This window comes from Mauremys mutica, chromosome 6 (assembly GCF_020497125.1).
Source record: "Mauremys mutica isolate MM-2020 ecotype Southern chromosome 6, ASM2049712v1, whole genome shotgun sequence".
Classification (NCBI taxonomy): Eukaryota; Metazoa; Chordata; order Testudines; family Geoemydidae; genus Mauremys; species Mauremys mutica.
This window is the reverse complement of record NC_059077.1, coordinates 36,044,695-36,062,287: the sequence shown is the minus strand read 5'-3', so window position 1 is coordinate 36,062,287 and position 17,593 is coordinate 36,044,695. Positions and strand designations below refer to the sequence as shown.

The window sequence follows — 17,593 nt, the reverse complement described above, 5'->3', positions numbered from 1 at the left end:
GGATTTGTCTGTAGTGCGCACTACAGTATCTTCACATATTGATGAATTTTATCCTTGCCACTATTCTGTGAGCTAGGGGAAGCCTAATTATCACTTAGCACTTTACAGATAGGAAACTGAGGCAGAGAGAGATTGATTTGCCCAGGGTCACACATAAAGCCCGTGGCAGAGTCAGAAATAGAACCCAGCTCTCCTAAGTTGCTGTTCAATTGTAACTGGAGTTTCAGTTGTACACGTGAGCTGGAACTCCCCCCTTCTTTTGGTACTGCTGGAAATGTAGTTGGGTTTAAGTAAGGCATGCTGGGAGAAGGGATGATGTAAGTCCTGCATTTTTCTTGAGTTTGGATTTACAAGGACAAGTCATTCCATTGTTCATATGCTGTTGTTCATTGTTGAGACATTCTGGGATCTAACGAGAAAAAGGAAAGTGCAGCATACTAGACAGACCAGTGCTAACTGCCAAAGACTGGGGAAGGGAAATGTCCACTTTGAAACAAACCCTCTAGAGTGAGGAGTTCTGCCAATTTAAAAACTGGGAAACAAAGCCTCTGACCGGAAATTTTGTTTGTTTTGAAAGCACTCCATGACCAGTGGTCTGACTGAGAGACTAGCAGTTCTGCAGTGAGAAGATCTGTCTGAGTGTGCCTTTGTCCCATATATGCAAGGCCAATAACAAGAGACTATGTTGCCAGCTGTGGTGCTATGAGTTGGAGTTCAGGCTTCTGAATTAGGGGGTTCTGTGAAAATAACCTGCCTGGGTCAATTAAAAATATTTATTTTAATACCCAGAGGCCAGAAAGGGTGTTGGTAGGTGAGATTGTAGAAGATGTCACCCACAAACCACAAAAATACTTGAGGATATGTGAAGAAGTCCCCTCACCTTGGACACAATGGAGAGGAGTTGACGTTATAAACCAGAAAGGCAGCTGGGGGTAACAGGAACTTGTGACAGGGAGCATTGCATAGGTAGGGAAATCACATATGCCAGCTGTGCTAGCAGCTTTACTTCTAGGGTATGTCTATACTATAGCTAGAAGCGAGCCTCCCAGCCCAGGAGGACAGACTCATGCTAGCTCAATTCCAACTGGCACACTAAAAATAGCATTGTGGATTTAGCAGCTCTAGCTCCAGCAGAGACTTGTGGCTGCCACCTGAACCACAACTTCCCCTCTGCTATCCCCCTGTGCCTGAATTCCCCTAGAGTCATGGCTAGTTTAGAACATATGCACAAAGTACCTGTCAGGGTTCCCTCCCCACTCTGAACTCTAGGGTGCAGATGTGGGGACCCACATGAAAGACCCCCTAAGCTTATTTCTACCAGCTTAGGTTAAAAACTTCCCCAAGGCACAAATTCTTCCTTGTCCTTGGACAGTATGCTGCCACCACCAAGTGAGTTAGACAAAGATTCAGGAAAAGGACAACTTGGAGTTCCTGTTTCCCCCTAAATATCCCCCAAGCCTCTTCACCCCCTTTCCTGGGGAGGCTTGAGAGTAACCAAGGTGAGCACAGACCAAACCCTTGGGTTTTTGGGACACTAAAAACCCAATCAGATTCTTAAAAACAGAACTTTTATTATAAGGAAAAAAAATAAAAGAAACACCTCTGTAAAATCAGGATGGAAGGTAAGTTTACAGGGTAATAAGAGTTAAAACACAGAGGATTTCCCTCTAGACAAAACGTTAAAGTTATACAAAAAAAAAACCCAGGAATAAACCTCCCTCTTAGCATAGGGAAAATTCACAAGCTAAAACAAAAGATACTCTAACGCATTTCCTTGCTATTGCTTACTATTTCTGTAATATTAGATGTATCATTTCAGTAGGAGCTGGTTTACTTGCTTGGTCTCTCCCTTTGTCTCCCGAGAGAACACCCTGAGAGCACAAAACAAAGCCCCCCTCTCTCCTCCCCAGATTTGAAAGTATCTTCTTTTCCCATTGGTCCTTCTGGTCAGGTGCGAACCAAGTTATCTGAGCTTCTTAACCCTTTACAGGTAAAGGAGGGATTTTATGCTACCCTTAGCTGTATATTTATGACAGTACCACTCAAGCAACAGTGAGTATCCTAAACAGTACTAGGATGAGTATCCTAGACAGCACTAGGATGAGACAATTGTAGCTGAAGGATTTAAATAATCCTCATTTCTCTTTTACTTTTATATCGCACATTCTACATGAAAGAGTCTCAATGTGTTCCACACACACTGTGTGTGTGTGTGTGTGTGTGTCAATGTACATATATATATATGTAGCACTACTCAAACATAAACACATCTGTCACAGCTGCCAGCAGACAGGCTTGTGCACAGTATACTGAACAACTTTTGGGGGAGGGGAAATTGTTTTTCCTTCTAACACATAATATTAAATAGTATTAACCAAGCTAGTTTAATGCTGTCCCACATGCAGTTTCAAACAGGCTCAAATCACAAACTACACAGTAGCACTTGATGATAAGCCACAAGTCTCATATCTGATAAAATTCCAGTTCAGAATTTGCAGTTTTGTCCTGTATATTTTTTACCTTCACTTACCTTTTTTTGTAACAAAACATCATAACACATTGAATACTTGCAATTTCTTCCTTATTCCCCCAAGAAATCCCCCTTTCCGTTTTTATGCCATGCTACTCATTACCACCTGCATCTGAACTCAGGAAGAGGAACTCTCATAGAAGTGAGCCAAGCTGTGTATGTAGGAAAACATTTCCATAAGATTGATGTGGACAGTTAATTTGCTACATGTCTTGATACTGCTGTCACTAATGTTTTTCAGATTTTCAAATGTTCCCTCAAATCATAAAAGCATATCTTTGTTTCTGTAATGCTTTTATTTATAAATTTCTTTAAAAGTCTAGACCACGTTTGTTTGTTGTTTGAAAGCATTTCAAGAAAAATATTGCGGTGTTTTTGGAGTAAGCTGTAGTGTTCTGGACCGTAATTATATCATTTGGCATTTGGACTATTACCATCATATTGTAGTATATTTTTAATATGCAATAACTTGAGAAAATACATGTTCATGAAAATAATTCTTCAATTAGAAACTCAGAGGAGTCATCATTATCATTAAACTGTTGAATAAAACAATAATTAAGAGAAAATGCATACTGAAAAAATGGGATAAGGTGGAAATGTTACTATAACCGCACTACTTTGGTATATGAGAGGCAGAAGCATGCACTTCATTTCAGGGATATATCTTACTTCCCTTCCTTGCCAACCCTTACTTGAGGAAGTTCTCATAACTCTTTAAGTGTCTTACAGAATTTTCTATCTTTAGCATAATTTGTGAAACAATAATTAGAGCATTTTTCTTTATTTTTTCTTTTAATATTCCCCGTCCTCTTTTTCAGTACTTCAAAATACTATGAAATTCAGATAGATTGACCATATCAAATCTGAAATATTCTATGCATGCCAAATATGTAATTTAGTTATCAATTATTTCAGTAACTTTTAAGTGTGAATAGGTTATGCTTTCTCCCTAATTACTGTTCCTTAATCATAGATGGCAAAAACTACTGAATTACCGGTATTGGTTTTTTGTAATATTTTTCCACTAGAGACTGATCTAAGACCACCTTGTCTTTTTGCTTAAACATTAAATGATTTTAAACTGTCTGTCATGACCAAGATTTAAAGCCAGTAGTTTCTTTGCTTACACTACTCAGGGAGGACTCATACCTCCATAAATCATAACCTGTTTTCTCAGTTGCAGTGCAGAGGATCAAATTTAGTTTTATCTATGGTCATTTTCTCCACATTTTATGATTTGCCCAGATGCTTGAGAAGAAGAATCTTCAGTTAACCTAGAATTCTGTAGTTGTTTGTTGCCAGATTACTTGCCTCCTGCAGAGACCTAGGTTAGAGAGTCCTTGCTAACAGCACTTAGGACCAACTTTTTACCTGCCTAGGAATAAAGGATCAGTGATATATTGCTGAAGAACATTGTATTGAAACTGAAGATATTTACACAGCTTTTATCAGTAGACTCAACTGTGTTTAAAAAAAAAAGAAGCTGAGAAATTGCTTTAACTCAAATATTAGAGTCAGTAGACACTGCCAGATTGAGTGCAATAGAAGATCATATTTACTTGGATTTAGATGCAGCAAAGAATCCTGTGGCACCTTATAGACTAACAGACGTTTTGCAGCATGAGCTTTCGTGGGTGAATACCCACTTCTTCTTGCATCCGAAGAAGTGGGTATTCACCCACGAAAGCTCATGCTGCAAAACGTCTGTTAGTCTATAAGGTGCCACAGGATTCTTTGCTGCTTCTACAGAACCAGACTAACACGGCTACCCCTCTGATACTTGGATTTAGATATGCATGATAGATAAGTGTGAGAAGACATATAATAAAATGGCTGATAGAATTTGCACACAGCTCTGAAAAGATTCCAGGAAATGCTGTGACCTATAGGACAGATCCATAGAAGCCACTGTAACTTGCAGTCCCTGTGGCTATCTAAGTTATTGGTGTGGTGTGTGTGGGTGAGGGGTGTCCAGAGGAGCTCAAGATTGGGAGAGTGCAGTGTAAAGGTGGATTAAAGCCATCTAAATCGCTCTCTTCCAGGGTGCAAGGTATTTAGTTTTGTTTTTTTAAATCTCACCCAAGAGACTCCATAATGTTTTTTTGTTGTTGTTTGTTTTTTGCATTGGTCCACCTTGGCAGCAGCATGGTGCTGCATTGTCCCAGCAGGAGCTCTGGGAGGTATATTGTGTGCTCCCTTCTGAGGTCAACCAGCTCTGCCGACCCAGTTTAGATGGTAGGTGAGACCATAGTATGCAGGTTAGCTTCGATTTGTGAATGGCACAGTAGGGGATGGATTCTTTAGCCATACCTCCTTGTGCATCCACATCCTGGGCATTCAGAGTCTGGCTGAGCTCCCATTTGGGTCTTGTAAACCTATGACATCCTGCTTGTACCCAATATATAACTTACACAATTTTTATTTTACTGTGTATATAATTGTCTTGCTATCTGATGTTCACATGGGTCTCTTGAGGACAGTAGGATCTAGCTGCAAGGTAATATATCTGATAAATGTTAAATAATTTTCATCCAATGGATTTTATATTTTCAGAGTATAACTAAAATTGATGTATAGTATTATGCAGGCTCCAGGCTAACAATACAGTTCAAATAAGGTTCACTTACAGCTTATAATAAAAAATGGACTAGGCAATTCAGATCCCAGTGGAATCAGTGACAAAACTACCATCAGTTTCAACTGGAACAGCATCAGGCCAAATGTGGGCCAAATTCAGTCAATAAAGTCAGTGAAGTCACACCAGGAATTTTTTCCTAATCTCTGCAGCACAAGTAACATTTGACAGTTTTCATAAATAATACTTTAAATATGTTTTTATATCTAATACTTGACATCTCTCCATAAAGACCTTTAATTAGGAGGATTACAGATGGAAAATGGAATTGATAGTACTCATAATAATTAATCCACATTAATGAATATTACTTTCCCCTCCATGCTTCGTTTAAATAATAATCCATCTAGTTACCAAATTATTTTCTGCTGTTCAAATCTTTAATAGATTTTGATTCACCAAAAGCAATTTACTTTTTTTACTGCAAATATAATTTGTCAAAATCTATTATTTATTTTTTTACTCATGATTTATTCTGAGTGTTCCCTTTCTAATGAAAGTAACTCCTGGTGATTGTTGAAGGTGTCTTCAGTCTGACTAGATTGAATGCTTTCATCTTAGTATGTTTCTGTCTAAAATAGAATAGGTATAGTAATAATACAAATATTAATACACAAGAATTTCATTTTCTTCTTAATACAGTTCCTAAGGAAATAAATTTGTTATGCTTGGTCTATAACTCTCTAAGGAAGACCGGACCACTAGTTCCTTTAAAAAAAAAAAGCAATAGAAAAATAATGTTAAGAGGCTTTGAGTGTTGCTAACTGAACTGTATTTCTTTGAGGTACTCTGTACTACTGATTTCTAACTATACTCTGTGCCAATCTTTAAAAATAGTTTGGATGATATTCCTGTTGGGCTCTTCTAGGAAATTGTTTTAGTTACCTGCTCTGAAGTGGTCATTCTCTGCTACACTTTTATATATATATATATATATATATATATATATATATATATAAATCAAATTTCTTAGACTGAGGAAATCTATAAACTTAAAAGTTGCTATGAGAATCTTAAAGAATAAGAGCAAGTTGAGGAATGAATGAAACACAGTTGTTTAATTTTATCCAAAAATGTGTGCAGCTCTGTTTTCACTGCTAAGAGAACCTGAAATCATGGAAGTATCCATGCACACTCTGGGTTTTTCAGGGTGTGGAAAATCATGACCTCGTTTATAAATCATATCCCCGATTAGACAAGGAGAGTATCAAGAATTAAATATTTATTGGGATGTTACTTTCAGAACTGCCATAAGGATCTGAATGTCCAGTACCTGTTAGATCCCTTACGTAGCTTTGAAAATCTTTGTCCAAGTCTATAATTCCTGAAAAGTAGAACTGGTTGAAAAATTTTCCATCAAAATAGATTTGATTGAAAATAATGTTTGGCTAACTGGATATTCATTCTCTCTCTCTCTCTCTCTCTCTCTCTCTCACACACACACACACACACACACACACACACACACACACACACACACACACACACACTTACTTTTATTTCTGGGGCGAGGAGAGGTCAGGGTGGTAAATCACTTCCCAATCAGCTTGATGAAAACCCAATTTTACTTCAGTGGGCATTGGATCAGGCAAGAAGAGATGAGAAACTGTGGCCAAATTCACTCCTGGTGTAAGTACAGCTCCATTGAAGTCAATAGAATTTCATCAGGAATGAATGAAATAGCATGGATGAACATAACTCCCTCTATTTAATGTTTTTTTTATTTATTAGTTTTAAGCATTGAATTTTATGTTTAGGGGAAAGTCTGATAGATGAAAACCAAGGAGCTGGTGTGCTTAGACATTGCCCTCTGACTGGAGTATGATATAAAGATGTATGGGCAAAATAGCATATGCAGTGCATAACTTGCAGAGTTAGAAGAAAAACTGTCTCCTGTGCAGTCAGACACGTTGCTTATTTGGGGGGAGTAGATTAAAGTGCAATATCTTCCCTATCCAAACTACTTCCTCATAATTACATTGTCTATTCTGCTTTTTAATAATGCTGATGAGTTTATTAGTTTATTCAAGATGTTCTGAAATGTAAAATCACGCAAAATACACCTGGTTTGGGCATTTTGTTAAAAAATAAAAACTCAGTCTTCTTTTGTTGAAAGTTTCACTAACGTTTGTGAATCTGGGACAATTTATAATTTTCCATTGAAATGTGAGTGAAACAGTAGTTTTGAATGTGTTTCACTTTGAATTTTGTTTATTTCTTTGAACATGAAACTCAAACTAAAATTCAGGGGGTGCAGTCTGGTGTGAATCAAATGTGAAGGAAGTGCTCCATGAAACTCTGTGAGCTGAAATCAATGAGGTCCACACAATTGTAACATTACTGCAATATTGCCACACTAGTACACACAGTCTTCCATTTTAAGTGGGCAGAACAATAATTCAATGAATAAACTGGAGAAGAGTCCAGTAGTTCTTGTTCACATGGGGCTAGACTATCACTTTACAATTTTCTCTGAGCAAGAGGCACCATATAGTTGTACTATCCCAGGAGCTGCCTGTGAAGTAGTTTGTGACAGACCAACCTGCCTCCTGGTCTTCCCCTTGCTCCTGCAGGAAGTAAATTCTGTTGGGCCTATCCCTGGCAGAGTGTACGTCACAGTGTGTGCCAGCAGAGCTAGCTATACTGCAGTGGAGGGTGGGGGGTGGAGAAGAAGTGGGGAGCTGAGTCTTGGCTGTGCTCAGTCCTCACCCCTCCCACTCCAGTGCTACCCACCTGCACTGGTTAAGGAAAGTAGAGGCTCTGCAGATCCTGCTTCCTCTCCCATGCAGCAACGCACAGTATGGGTAGCCCACATAAGGGAGTATGGGGGGATGCCTTACTCCCCCTTACTACTTTGTGTGGCTATGTAGGGCTAGTGATGATCCTAGGACTACTTGTTGGCTAGATTGCACCTATCCTCCTAGCCCTGACAATGGGCTGCATGGAGCTGTGCTTGTCCAGAAGGAGCATGTGGAAGAAATTTTGTGACTCGGGTCACTAATTCTTCCATGCTCCTAGAAAGAAGTAATCTGTGCCACCCCTTAACAGAGTGCAATTACCTCTTTCCTCATGTCAGCTCAGCTCCACTGGTGTGTTAGGGGAGCTGAAGTGAAAGCTCTGTCGCACTTTGCCCAGTTACTTGAGGGAAGGCAGAGAACTCCAGAGCTCTTCCTCACACCTTAGCAGAGAGGGAGGCTGGTTACTCTTTTGTGTGGCCACAGTGGGATGAGTCACACTCAGGGCTAGAGTATGATAAATAAAGTTTGTAAAACTGTGCCCCAAATGCTGAAGTACTCAGAAATAAACACAAACTGTACATTATGGCACTTGGGGCCTAGTCCTGCAAACCTTATTCATCCAAATGAAGAGGAAAAACACACAACAGAGAATTTTTTGTGAATTCAAAGAAACACTCTTTTAGCATACAGAGAGAGTAAAGTATGAACATATGTAACAGGCTGGAATTAAGTAATTAATTTGTATGAACTGTTAGCTCATAGGGAACTATTAGCTCTGCCTTTCGCTTCTGGGTGATTCAGATTTTCAAAATGTAATTGTCAGCTATATAACACATATTTAAATGAAACTAACTTTTATACTAAAAGTTGAGTTCGGTATTTGTACAAGACTGGTTTGGAGGAAAGCGGCTCTTTTTTTTACATCAATATTGCAGTAATGTTACAGAGCTCAAACCAGGGAAAGAGCTAACAAGATGCAAGAAATGTCTAGCATATGTAAATAGAAGAATAAATTAAGTACACCTCTACCCCGATATAACGCTGTCCTCGGGAGCCAAAAAATCTTACCACGTTATAGGTGAAACCGCGTTATATCAAACTTGCTTTGATCCGCCAGAGTGCGCAGCCCCTCCCCACCCCCCGGAGCGCTGCTTTACCGCGTTATATCCGAATTCGTGTTGTATCGGGTTGCGTTATATCGGGGTAGAGGTGTAGTTTTATTATTCATCATTTTGGTATGCCATTATATCTGTGTAAACTGGGAAATATATTTTGTTTATCAGCATCCTCTCCTACAATGGGTGCCCCTACATAGCTAATGAACAAAAATCTTTGCCTATATGTTGCAAAAAGCAACCCAATCTGATCAGTGGTCAATTTCAAACTTGAATAAGAATAGTTTTAGATTACTTGTAGTTTTTACAACTATAATGTTAAGTAATTTTAGCAGAATCAAATGATTAAGAACATCCCATAATTACACAGGCTATTCAACAAAAAGCCTATTGATTGTTAATTTTCTCTCTACAATTATATAGGATTTTAGAATGTATATTGAAATAGGCTAAGGGTAATGTGTCAATCTCACAAAGTACTTGTGTTTGCAATGGAAAATAACTTTATGATTAATGTAAATTCATTCTGCAAGTGGATTATGTGAAACTTATATTCATGAGCATGTTCTTGTAATACTGTTTTCTCTTGCTATGATTTGTAGTTTCTACATCTAGCTATGTCTTTTATATTTAATCAGACCTCTGCGCTTTTAAAGCACTTGCTTTATTCTCTTTAATAATTCATATTTTCAATTGATTTATATAATGATTATCTACTGAATTATTTTTCCATTACCAGCAGCAGGAATGTGCTCATGCTTCATGAGTCAGACATGATAAAAATTTTGATATGAACAATTAGCTCAGTGAGTTTGTCCACTGTATCTTGATTTTACTTCAAACACAAACTCACTTGACTTTAAAAGATTGAATAGAGCTAAGGAAAATTTACTGACAAAACAGAGTTTTGTCAGAAATTATTAGCTCATTGGAAATATCTTGTGAAAGCAAGTTGGGTTTGATGAATTTTCATCAACTTTCAGGCAGCATTCCAATGGAACTCTGCCTGGCAAGTTTCTGGGTAGCTGGGCTTCAAGCATCTCTGGGGCAGCCCACCATATGGATGCCAAGTTGTTGGACCCTGGGGCAGCCCCTCTATGCCTAGCATTCCAGATTCTAGGCTCCCAGCTCTGTAGCAGGAAGCCTAGAAGCCATGAGACTCCTGGCTCAAGCTGGGGCTTTTTGGGTTGCCAGGCTCCCTGGCATGGAATGTTGGGAGCCCAGAGGTCCTGAAATAAGCTTCCAGAGTCTGTGGCTATGAGGCATTCATACCAATCAGACTGCCTCAAATCCAGGGACCTAGGGCTTAGGGCTTCCAGACTCCCAGGTTAGCTGGCAGTCTGGAAGCCCTGGGGTCTCTGGCTCCAGAGCAATCTGCATGGTGGGACTGCCAGAGACCCTGGACGCCCAGGAGGCTGCTTAGTGAAACTGACATAGTTCTCAGTTTCATGGGTACTATGCACCATGTGCTGGTGCTGTTTCCAAAAGTATTTGGATGGGGAGGTGGAGATATTTCTGATTTGTGAGAAATTTAAATATATATATTCTGTCAAAATCAGACTGAATCCAAATTTCCACATTTTGACATTTCTGCTGAAATGGAAATCTTGAGTTTTGGCTGGCTCTACTCAAGTAAAACTGAATGGTCACCTGGAAAATACCGTATAGTTTCTTAAATGGCATTGAAGGTTTGCTTTAATGTAATGTAACTTGAACAGAATAAAGAATCTTCTTTTATATGTGGGATGGGTAGATATTGTTATTTACTGGATTCAATCGCTAAATAAATGTTCCCTCTTTTGATTATCATATACTAGTTATCTGTTTAATACTTACAGTTATATGTTTCTAACTCAATTTGGAATTGTTTCTATTACAACTGAATTTTCCTTATACTCTCTTTATAGTTACATGAAAGGAAAAAGTGCAGTAGTTTTGTGGGCTGCACATTATCATCATGTCAGGAAATGGAGACACAAAAGATAATATTCCCAGTATTTCTGCATGATAAAAATATTCCAGTTTCCATGCACTCAATCAGAAAAAAAACAAAAGCAAATCACTTACCTTCACTATTTCATTTGATGTTAGTGCCATTCTGAAGAAATACGAAAAGAATACACCAGTTTATCTGCCACACTATTAACAGCTGAATGCGTCAGCTGAACAAATTCTTCTAAAGATATTTTCACCCTGGTCCTGTGGTAAACAAAGACAGATGAAAACGCATTCAGAAAATTTGCATTTTAGCTCCCTTGCTTTCATCCAGACCTTGGATTCTGTCCATTTTTCTGCATAGTTCTTTGTTTAGGCATGCACAAGTTTTTAAAAAGAGATGGGAAAGATTAAGAATCCTAACTAATTAAAAATGACATTTTCCTTATGAGCTGAAAATGTTATGTTTTATTTTATGGATCACTGTGCATTTAGCTGTGATTGATGAAGAGAACTCTAAGATGCTTATACACATACTAATGGATGGGTATGTCTAAGGCAACATTTCTCATATTCAAGGCTCACTTCACCAAGGAGGTTTCAATCTCTTCTGGGATGGCTGTAGCAAATTCTGGGAAAATGGAGAAAGGAATATATTTTCAGTTAATCATTGTCAGTTACAACTCTCAAAAGCAGAACACTCTATATGTCTACTGAATGTTCAAAAGACTTACTACCTTTTCTGAGTCTAACATGGAAATGGCACGGCAATTAATATTAAAATGTCTGCCCAGTCTATGTGTCTAATATACTAACAAAAAGGCATCATCACTTACGAGGCGAGGTGGCACAGGCCTGGGCCCAGAGAGGACGCCAGGATGTCAGTGTCAGGGTTCAAGGCTGAGCTGAAGCTCCTCGAGTTCATCTTCAACAAGGACCACGAGTGCTTCTGCATTGTCTACTGGAAGCTGGACAAGCTGCACTGCCAGTTTGTGCTACTGCCACCACTGCCAGGGAGCAGCCCGCAGCTGCCACTGCTGATCACCATCCACTTCAGTGTCACGGAATCTTATCCCTCTTCATCACCAATATGGTTTGTGGAATCAGATCCCCCAAAACTCTGCTTCTTCAACAACTGAAGCAATTGATATGTGACATCTGCAGATTATACAACCTTCCTTAGCATCCAGATGTTGAGATGTTAAATCAGCCACTACCAGCAGGAAAAGGAAAAGCCAGAGTACAGTTTGGAGTCAATAAGAACCAATATAATCTAGCAAGAGCATAGCAGTCCTATAAGTATCTAGTACAAATACATGAGAAAAATGGGTGGTGCACTCCTCCAAAAGAAGATGGTTAATATTGTGGAATGTTGTACATCTAGACCAATGTCAAACAAGCTCTTTTTTTATTTCCTTTCAAAACTCTCTCTCTCTCTCAAGCTATGAGTGTCCATATAACAGCCATACTGAAGACTTTAGCTATTAGATAAATTAGTGGATAATCTGTCAACTGACACATCCAGTATAATTTACAGCCTTACCATTTTGCTTTTATTAGATATCTTGGACTAAGCAGTTTTGGCCTTTACTGTATTTGTCTCTATAAGTTAAGCATATTTGGGCCACTTCCTCCCATCTCTCTTTTTATTTAAAAGTGTAAACTTTTTAAAGCCAGCTACTGAGTTACTAAAAGATTATTCAATAGAAGTCGCTCACTATTTTTTACCCTTTGCAGAATGTGGACTGCAGAGACTTGCATTTTTTGTATATGGAATAGGGAAGAAGCACTAGCCACTCCTTTTAAAAAAATTGTTATTATGGGGAACTTGAATATTCTGTGCCTTAGGGACAAAATGCTGTGGCAATGTTTGAGTAAACTGATCGAAGAGATACATATCTTAGCTGTTTTTACAAAAATGTAAATATGTAAAAGTAGTGGATAGAACATAGGACTGAGAGTCAGGAGAGTCTCATATTTATCACTAAACTGTTGTGTAGCTTTTGTATCTTTGCACCTCAGTTTCCGCTTCTGTAAAATAGGGATAATACCGTTTGTACATCACTTTGAGATCTGTGGATGAAAAGTGCTATGTAAATGCAAAGTGCTACTATTATTTGTTCTTGGATTGGTCTCCAAGAACAAATGCATACTCTAATACATACATAGAGAAATTTATATTGCTCTTCTTTACAATTGGGCATGTTCTAAATGAAGCATGGGTAATCTTGTACTAATTAAAAGCTCTGTTCAACCAGAATTTGTTTTTGCTGGCTCTCAGAAGTTCTTTAGGTCTGCTGTGTTATTTAACCAAAGAAACTAATTGTAATTCTTAAGGGAGAATATCCTTTCTTCTTTGGCCTTGGTAAGCCTAACTAGGTATGCTGCCACTTCAGCCCAACCCCCATCTCCAGAACAGAGGACTAGAGTCACCCAAATTGACTGATTGTCTCTCACAGCAAATGCTTGGAAAGTCCCCCAGATGTCTGTATGCAGCAGTGGGTTCTTTCCCAGCTGACTCAATTTTCATTAGCTGTAGAAGAACTTTAAATAGGTGTGTAACAGGTTGATCTGCCCCTTTAAGGGACAGGGGACATGGGGCCAGCTAGCCTTGTTCAATGATCAGATCCTGCTGGGAAGGAAACAGGTGATCTTATAAAAGACTGAGAGCTCAGTTGGTGAGGAGCTGCAGAAGGGAGGGTGATTCCTGTGGATGGCCCTGGAGCAAATAGATCATTATATAATGAAAGGCTTCTGGACCCATGCAGTCCCTTGTTGGTCAAGGGAATCGCTTTATTTTTCATTACTCTGCCAGGTTTTGTTTGAATTAATAATCCATATCCTTAGGAAAGGGCCTGCGAGAGATCAGGCCAGCAACCTTACAAGGTAAAGTAAGAGAGCAGAATTTTGATTATATGTCCTTTTTGGTGAAAACATGTTCCTGAGGCTGTTATGAGAATTCTTTATTTTAGCCATTGTTTTTTCTCTCCCTACAGCTGAAGTAACCTAAATTTTCTGGTGAACTTCAAGAATTGGCATGTCAACTAGCAAGAGTAATATATGCAAATTATTAATTATTTATTTGCAGTATTGGCCACTACCTGCTATGTGTTCAGTCCCTGCTCCAAAGAGCTCACAATCTAAGGAAATATGCCTTCACCTGTTGCTAATTTAATTGTCTTAGTGAACATTTTCAGAAGTGCTTTTCAAAAGTGACTTAGGAATCTAACTCTCATTGAAAATTCCTAAATGACGTAGTCCATTAAAAAACAGGACTCAAGCTCCTACGTCATTAAGCCACTTTTGAAAATTTTATCCTTTCTTTTGCCTTTGTCTATCTCTTTTTTCTTGTAGGAGTGCCTATCACTGTAGTATCTTTCTCTCCGATTCCCCAAAGGTATCCATTTCAATCAAAATTCCTTCCCCAAAGAACAAAAAGATTACGTATATTAAAAAATAAACAAGATGGACAGCAAAGCATATTTCCCTCCTACCCAGAATGTTGAGTTGCCACACAGGAGAATTGCTCCAGACTAGAGCCATAGGATGCATATATGTGTATTTACTTCTATAGATATACAGCACTATATGAATAATACAAGGTAAATGGGCAAAACAAATAAGAATTCCTACTCAAAACAGTATGTGGGCCAAATATACATTACAAAAGGAGGCCTTCCATCATAGATTGACTTGCTAAGGAACCAGGATATCTGATGTTCTAGAGCCTGGAGGATCTAGAAAGTCATAGAACTGCTAGATTCACTAAGTTTTATAAAATCAATAAGGTAATTTCAAACCAAGTTGGTCCTTAGTCTTGCACCTTTCTCATTTGTTATTTCTACTGATGAGTTGCCCAAACTTTTTGAAATAAGGACAATTCATTAGGGTGGGGTTTTTAAATTTAATTTTATTTTGTTTATTTATTTGCACTGGCAAAATCCTATGTATCTATGAATAAAGAGTTATGTAAAGTTATACATTGTCATTTCTTAAAATTGATCATAGATGCTACAAGAAATAGCAATATTCCATTAGACCGTTTTCTTCAGTTACCTACCTGATCTTTGTCAGTATTTGACTCAGGCTTTCATTACATTTTTTGTAGAACTCATGTAAAATATGTTAAACTGCAACCATACATTCTCTTTTAAAACAAATACCATGAACTTTAGTCATTGCTAGCAATCAGGGCACAACAGATCAAAATTGCACCGTCTAACAAACAATTTATTTGGTACTCTATTAAAAATAAAATTTTCACTTGTTTTTAAATTTTGAAGTTCATAATAAGATCATGATCTTTTATGGATTTAAGATTAGAGAAATATAAGATGGAAAAACCCATTTTGTTGGCAATGGTGAGGGTAAATACGACATTGCACAATTCTTTACTGTTTCATATCAAAATTATCCCTGTGAGATTCAACAGTGTGTTTTCTTTGGATGATAATATGTGAAGAGATGGAGAAATAAGGCAGAAGTGGGGCAGGTTGGAATGGAAGGACTCAGGGAACTGGGACAAAGTATTTTGCATGTCCATATTTAATGCACACTTTGTTGGTAGTGTCTGAAAGCTGTTGCCAGTGGCCTATGTAAAAGAGTTGGAACTCTCAGTTCAGTTCTTAGTGTAGGACTGTCCATTTAACAAAAACTATCACTATCCAAGTGGCACTAATTGACTCCACTGTTGACAGTTTCAGTAGAAAGGCCAAGGAATGAATGGGGATGGAGGCTTAGTCCACACTAGAAAAGGTTTGCTGGTATAGCTATTCTGGCAAACCCTCTTAGTGTAGATGCAGTTTATACCTGCAAAAAAAGTGCTTTTGCCAATATAGCTTAGGGTAGTGACATAAAGAGGGTTAGGTAACTGGGAAGAAAGAGAGTGACTTTTTGGAGGGAGATTTGCAGGAAAGGTCAATAGTTCAGGGAGGGTCAAAGTTGGGGTTCAATTTGGAGAGTATGGGTAGGAAATCTACAGATGTGGAAGGGAGGTCAGTTTGAGGATGTTTGCAGAGGAGTAATGGATGCGTTTGCAGAGGAGTGATGGAGGGGACAGGGGAAAAGCAGAGTGAATCATGTGTGTTTGTTGGAGGGATCAGAAATTGTGGGTGAGAATATCTACTTGGAGCCGTTTGAGTGAATACTCATCCACAGTGTTGCAAGACAGAAAGTGTACTGTTTTATAAAGTAGGACAGATACTTGCATGGTACTTTTGATGCTCTGTCACTTGTATTTTGGCAAACAGAATAATTACTAGATTGAGTAGACAGGAAATATATCTGTTAAACATGCATTAATGTTTTTAATATCTATAATTTTTCATCATAATATTGCTGTTTATTAATGACATGTCAGATTTAAAAATTGTTGCCAGATATAAAACTGAATTCAAATACTGTTACTTCTAAAAATCCATCAAAATATCTAATTCATATTGTGTATGAAAGCCTCCACAAATTAATTTTATCATTTTTTTATTCAGTGCCATAAGTATGGCTGTTCTCATGTAGTGTATAAGAGTGCAAAACGTATCAGACTGAAATTTTAAAATAACTATATTTGAAAAAATGCTGTCTTGAGCTGAAGCTACTGTAGTGTAAATTTCAGCGGAGTGATTTTTCTACAGGCAGTTACAAACTCTTGAAACTCGTGGTTTATAATGGAAAAGCTTGATTCAGCCTTCACTCCAGCAGCCCGCACAGCATCGCTATAATTAGACCTTCCTCGCGTTGATTCACAGCCAGGATTACTCGCAGAGAGAAGAGAGAGTTTAATCGTCTGGGAAGAAGAAAGACCAGGGGAAGATTCAAAGTGGGAGCAGAGGACTTCTGAGCCTGATATGGGGACGATTAAAAATATAATATAATGGTGAGAAGCGAAGGAGTTAAAAGTCTACGGTTCCATTTTTACCCAAAGTCAATTTAGCAGCGACATCCACTCTGTGCTACTTTGCTACCTGAAGTCACTTTCCATTGTCAGTCCTAGTGGGAGAGAAATAGAAGGCAGACAAGCAGCACAATGCTGTCTAATGCGTGCTTACTTCGCTTGGCTTCAAGAAGCAAGAGAAAATCTCCAAGGAGCTTTTAAAGGATTAGAAGAATCAGAGAAATTAGCAATAGAAACTCGTTTTAGGTCATATCTAGTCCATCCCTCTGCCTGGGCTGGGCCGTTAGTGGTGTATTCTCCGCTGCCAGCTTCAGTCTCACAGATTGATCTAGCTGTAGAGCTCGCTCCAGTCTGTTCTGCGCTTTGTTCTCCCCAGCGCTCCAGCCCGGCTCTCGGTGCTCGAAGCCACGAGGCTCCATCGTAACCCCCCGAGTGACCCGGAGTGTTTTTGCGGGGTGGGGGCAGCAGCTTTCGCTCTCCGCGGCAGCTGCTCCTGGCGGAGGGAAGTGAGGCAGGAGCTGTCCAACTTTTCAGCGCGGTTTCCCCGCGGCGCTGCTGAAGGGGGGGCGGCAGCCTGCGGAAAGGGCTGCTGAGCAGCTCCCGGCTGCTCGGGAAGCGGCCGCAGCCGCCTGCAGCGCGGAGGTGCCCCTGCCGGCCCGCCCGAGGCGAAGGAGCGAGCATGGAGGCAGAGGACGGCGGCAGCTGCTTATCCGCGCTGGCCAGCAGCGGCGACAGGGCCGGCGGCGG

The 17,593-nt window shown here is 39.1% G+C and overlaps 1 protein-coding gene across 1 annotated transcript in view; it reads left to right on the top strand.

Annotated features, from left to right (window-relative positions):
- Positions 1-17,593, top strand: part of LOC123372867 (cAMP-specific 3',5'-cyclic phosphodiesterase 4D-like) — a 334,135-nt gene that overhangs the window by 216,717 nt on the left and 99,825 nt on the right. The window lies entirely within an intron of this gene.